This window comes from Lemur catta, chromosome 5, assembly GCF_020740605.2.
Source record: "Lemur catta isolate mLemCat1 chromosome 5, mLemCat1.pri, whole genome shotgun sequence".
Lineage (NCBI taxonomy): Eukaryota > Metazoa > Chordata > Mammalia > Primates > Lemuridae > Lemur > Lemur catta.
Genome location: NC_059132.1, coordinates 11,767,814 through 11,773,813, shown reverse-complemented (window position 1 = coordinate 11,773,813; position 6,000 = coordinate 11,767,814). Strand labels below are relative to the sequence as shown.

The 6,000-nt window shown below is 38.6% G+C and overlaps 1 protein-coding gene across 1 annotated transcript in view; it reads left to right on the top strand.

Moving 5' to 3' along the window:
- Positions 1 to 881: 881 nt before the first annotated feature.
- Positions 882 to 6,000, top strand: part of JAKMIP2 (janus kinase and microtubule interacting protein 2) — a 145,842-nt gene continuing 140,723 nt past the window's right edge. The window contains exon 1 of the mRNA XM_045552668.1: positions 882 to 1,110. The gene's annotated coding sequence lies outside the window, so the exon portion shown is untranslated. The remainder of the gene's footprint in view (positions 1,111 to 6,000) is intronic.

Sequence of the window (6,000 nt, the reverse complement as noted above, 5' to 3'; positions counted from 1 at the left end):
ACTTCCCTTTCTCCTACCTACCACCCTGACTTTGGAACTCCATGAAAATGGCATGAAATTGCCTGCAGGAAATTGAACACTCTAGGCACTTGACACTAAAAAGATCTGGAACTGTCCTCCAACTAGTGCTACTAAGAACCATAGATGGTCAAAGAAATTTACATTTCCTCTAGTCTAACTTCCTTTTCCTTAGGGAAGTGTCAAATGCCTCCAGGTCCTCTTCGGAGGGGGAGCCGGAAAAACAGTGAAAGTAAGTAACTCACCTGAGAACCGGAAATAGTGCAAAGGAATCAGACTCTTCTTTTATTACAAAGTACAGCCACTCACTTTGCTTTTTCACAACCTCAACTGGCATTGAGTAAAAGAGGCTATAGAGGACAAACCCATTCGGAGTAATAATGATCTACTATAATTTTCTCCCTATTTGTGATTATTTTTTCTGATCGCAAATTTAATACATTTTATTGGAAAACCATAGAAAATGCAAAAAAAAAACCAGCTAAGCTGTTTCATATGTTTCGATCTAGATTTCAATCAAATTTTAATTATTCTCTTCCCTTGCCTATCCACCCTCGCCCCATTTTTAAAGACCCGGCGTCCAGTGTAGGAGAGACCAAAAGCATCCCGGAGGACAGCACCACAAATTCGCTCCCCTCCAGCCCCTGCGGCTCGCTTCGCCCATCCTCCCTCCCCCTTAGCCTGGTCGCCTACCATTGGCCATTGCCATGACAACCGGCAGCTGCCGGGCCGGCAGCCTCTACTGCAGCAGGGGTGGGGCCGAGGGGGAGGAAGAGGGAGAGGAGGAGCCAGAGGAGGTGTCTGCTGCAAGTTCCTGGCTGCTTCCGAGCTCACCCCATCCTCCGAAAGGGAGGAGGCCCAAGTGGTGATGCTGCTGCTGCCGCCGCCGCCGCCGCCTCTACTGCTGATACTCTAGTGGGGCTGGAAGGGTGGTTCCTATTCGCACCGTCGCCAACCAGAGACGGAGGGGAAAAAATCCCAGCAGCCGCTGCTGATGTTGGGTTCGGAGGCTGCATCCGACTTGGTCACAAGGAAAATGGATTCAGTTTGTATCTCTCTCTCCTTTAAACAGCTTCTCCGGGTCTCAGCATGGTGAGTAGGGGACAGTGGGGCTACCTTCGTGGTTTAGCACGTTATTAAATGACCTGTGCATACATTTGTGGCCTGCACTTGAACAATGACTCCCGTGCATCAGACTGGGGGGGGGGTTGTGGAGACAGAAATGGGGATGGAGGGAGAGGAAGGTTGCCAGGGAGAGAGAAGTGAGAAGGCAACCAATTGTGTTTTGGTTTTTTTTCTTTAAAGGGTGTTCTGATTTTATCTCGAACTGGCTCAGAATGCAGACTGAGCCACTTGGTGCCTTTCCTCCCAAGCTTAGCAACAGAATCAGGGGGTGGAAAAGGAGCTAACAACAAGAAGGGGTGTTATTGAAAGGAGTCGTTTCATTTGCAGCTCTCACATATAGGGTTGGGCCTTCTTAAAAACACGTTTGGTGTCTCATGGGCTTCTCGGACTCATTAGAAGGTGGTTTTGCTTATTTTCTTCATTGCTAAGAAAAAGTGGCCACAGAATTTAGCATTCTATTTTATATTCTAATGTACTCTGGTTGAGAAACCATTTGATGGATCCAGAGTTTCATGTTTAGGACGTAGCTTTTATTGTGCACATACACATATATAACTTATGGATCTACATATCATATATACACATGTTACTTAGCATTTATATTGCATTTATGAAGCATGTTAATATGTAGAGTGCGCTAAGCAATCATTTTCATGGGTTTTAAATGTCCTTGCATGCTTGGAAGTAATTGCATATTTTTGAAACTATGCTTCTGGTTTGCATTATTATTCATTGGCTTCATTTGGATTAATGTGAGATTTATTCTTGTTATTGTCTCTTAGTTTCATTGTGACCAATTAGGACATATGCCTGATCTGTATCCTAGAACTAGATGTGAATTCAGAGCCTGCCTCTTTTCTTTATTTTTAATAGGGTTTGTGGAGAGTGATATTGAGGGCCCTGAATTTACAACGATGAGAAAGGGAGGTGGCTTGTGGTATTATTTTGTGTCCCACATCTTGCCAAATGAATGTTGAAACAAATCAGTTTTCTTGAAATTCCACCCCAACCTTTTCACGTTTGTGCCTTGTGTCCCAGGAAGCACAGCTGAGCTGGAAGGTGAAATGAATTCATTTTATTTAATAGTGCTGCTATCTGCTGTTCATTCCTTCAGTATCCAGGCACCATTTTATAGTGCTCTCAAAGGTTGTATTATGGGTCTGCTTCTGTTAAGCGATTAAGGAGGAAAGGAGAATTGTTTTGAAAATTTAGGTGTTCCCAAGTACTGTAGCCTAGCCATTTCCAAATTAGTCTGCTTACACAATGAAATGAAACAAGAGAGTGAGCAAAGCTTAGCAGGAGAACATGTGGCTTACAGCTGAAATGGGGGGCTATTGTAGTTTACAAATGCTTACTGAGATCTGCTTGACCTTTTATTATGTCAAGGCTTTAAGGCAGCTCAGGAGACTAAAGACGCCCGAGATGAGTAGGGTGCATGGCTCCATTACCACCCAGGATAATGGATTTTATTGAATAAAAGCCAGAAAAAATCCTTGCAGGTAAAAGTGTATTAGAAATATCGCATTCATCATTTTATCCATCAACCTTTTCTCTAACAATATCATTGTCAGTGCAGATATTTTTTATAATGTAAAATAATTTTTTTTACTTTCATCTTGCATTTTCTTTTACTTAATACATACTTCCCCTTCATTTATAATTTTTACATTTACTTGAATCAGGTTTATAGTTAATTTCTCTGAGAATAATTCTTCATTTGGTTTATGCATTGGAAGGCTCCTGAGTGACTTGATTTAATATGCTCATAGCATGGCATATAGGACATAGATTCACAACTCTGCAAACTAATGTTATCGTGTGCTTAATTGTAACAACTACATAAAGTAGGACAGGAAAAGACATACTGAGTTTGTCTATCATGTTAAAATACCACAACACACTGCGTCCTGAATCTTTTAATGATAACTTTTGACTTCCAAATATTGAACTTTTAAATATATCTACAGTAAACTTTAAAAAATTAAGATATGTAGTATTTACCCTGTTTCATGCAATGTTTTTATCTTTTTCATTGTTGAATTTTCATTTGGATGTGGTTCTATAGGTAGGGATGGTACAGTTTGAACAGAGGCAAGCCCCTGTAGGCCATGGGCTTAGAACTCCCTATAGATAGTTTGCTTCTTCCGTATGGCCAAACCCTGACGGAGACACAGGTCTAGTTTTTGACCCTACAACTTAAGGTGATTATATGGCTTTTGCTAAGGGGCCACAAAAAAGTGAAAAATGTTTAAAGGACTATAATTTGAACTCTCCGAAGAAAGATAAAGAAAACTAGGATGACTTCATTTGGAGAAGAGAATACTGAGAAATGACAGTCATTTGTTTCAGATAAGCTGAGAGTTTTATGTAGGGCATTTCTTATTGCTATTTTTTGAAACCTAAAATATGGTCAATAGCCTTCAACTTCATTAGGAAAAATGAAGATTAGAAATATAAAAATGTGGAAGTCCCTTAGAGCAAGTGTGAGTAGTTAACTGGGTAATCAGATAAGGCAGTGCACTCTTCTCTCATCAAAGCCTCCAAAAATATGACCTAAATATGCTTTTGTCTGGGATGGACTAGATTTCTTCTCAAGATCTTCCCTGGCTTTTTCTAACATAAATCGTTCATTTAAGAGTGTGTATTAGTTGTTTAGGGTCAGGTACTTCTAGACCTATGACAGTAAGTCTCCATTTTGTAATGGGCTTCTAAATTATGGTATCTGGATATTTTTAAAGAAATCCATTGATCATCTTCCTGGAGAAATTTACGTGTAATCCTGCCAGAATGCCAAGAACTGAACATTGGCTGGTTCATAAGAGCTCATCTTTCTCAGCAACTTTATGGAGTGTAATGTCAAATCCTTACATTAAAATTATTCCTTGTATGGTTAATTTTGAAAAATGTAATGTGTTATTTAGTGGGGTCTAGATACAAAACAATTCAAGAGCCATCAAGATGATGTCAGAGAAAACCAAATTATATCAAGATATATACAAGTTAGTGTTTAAATGTGCCATTTAACAAACTAATTTATTAATTACCTTTTGCTCAAACACTGTCTTGAAAATGCCATTCTTGTTGGAATGTTAAAGTTAAATATGCTGACTGGTTTGCAAGCCTTCAGTAAAACTTGTGTTCATTAAAACACACATTGCTTAATTTCTTGCTTTGTGATAGAATGTTTCTTTTTTCAAGTGACCTCAGAACATGTTTCAATTTCATGTACATGCTGCAAGTCTCCTTCAGGATGACTTAGGCAGTATGTGGAGAGTAAAACTGTTTTCTGCGTTTCTCATCGGTTCATAAAATGTTTGTTTCTCATGGTTGGAGTCTCAAAGAAAAGCAAATTTATCATGTTAGTTTCAACATAAATAATAGTCGGCTTTTACTGAAATAAATGTTAATAAATTTATACTTGGTTGTTACTCTGAGAGGTCAGTTACGATTCCCTCTGTTTACATATCCCACTATTATTCCCTCAAGTGCAAATGTGCTTTCAAATAGGATGAATTAATCAATTGACTAATAATTATTTATAGATCTCTTATAGACTACGATAATTTGCATAGGCTAGCAACAAAGAATTTCCTTGGAGGACATAAGATACACACACGTGAAATAGTTAATGATGAAAACAATATAGTTGTAATTAGGACCATGATTACACCTTACGTTAATATAGTCTTTTATAGTTCTCAAAGTCATTTTCCATTCTTTATTTTTCATTTTATATTCCCGGCAATTTTATCATATCTGTAAAGCTGGTATTATCCTGATTATTTTAAATAAATGGAAACAGATTCAGGGAGGTTAGACTTTTCCAAATTTGTGTTTGGTAAATGGGCTACCACGGGCTGGATACCAAGTCTCATGAGCCCAGGTGTATTAGGAAAGGTAACAAGTTACCTTGCTGATTTGAATTTTAGAATATCAAATATATTAATAGTAAATCTGCATTGTGCAGCTCACTCGTTTTTATTTGGGTTTTTATTTGAATATTTCAGGTACCATGATTTGCTTTTTGGCCATATTGAATTGTCAAATAAACTGTCTGCTTAGGCTATCAGCCAAAAAAAATGCCTCACATGCAAAAATAGTTTGGAGAAAATCTGGGCTTCTTGATATTTCAGGAAAGCATAGAAGTGGGCCAGGTGCGGTTGCTCACACCTATAATCCTAGCACTCTGGGAGGCCAAAGCGGGAGGATCACTTGAGGCCAGAAATTGAGACCAGCCTGAGCAAGAGCAAGACCCTGTCTCTACCAAAAATAGAAAAAATTAGCCAGATGTGGTGGTGTGCACCTGTAGTCCCACTACTGTGGAGGCTGAGACAGGAGGATTGCTTGAGCCCAGGAGTTTGAGGTAGCAGTGAGCTATGCTGAGGCCACTGCACTCCACCCAGGGTGACAGAGTGAGAATATGTCTCAAAAAAAAAAGAAAGAAAGAAAGAAAGAAAAGCATAGACGCATTTTTCTGGGTGAAAATCAGAACTTTGTTGGACTGATAGGCACTTACTTTATGGCTAAGTATTGTTTTATTTTTAATGACATAGAAGTTTTCTGTGCTTAGGACTAAATTAAGATTCCTCTTAGTCCTGTATCTTGAAAAAAGTTATGTCTCCTCTTACCTATATGTCCTAAGCATCTTGTCACCCATACTTTCTTAAAAATAAAAATGATATTAAGTCACAAAATAAGTGTTCATCAGTTCAACAACTTTCTGATATTTTCTCTGGACAAATGCTCCCACACTTCTCTGAAATATCAAAAATCAAACAATTGTTTTCCAAATATTCTAATTTTTTGGTGTCTCCCTTTCTTTATTAATGACCTAGGCACACACTTTGTCTGACTATT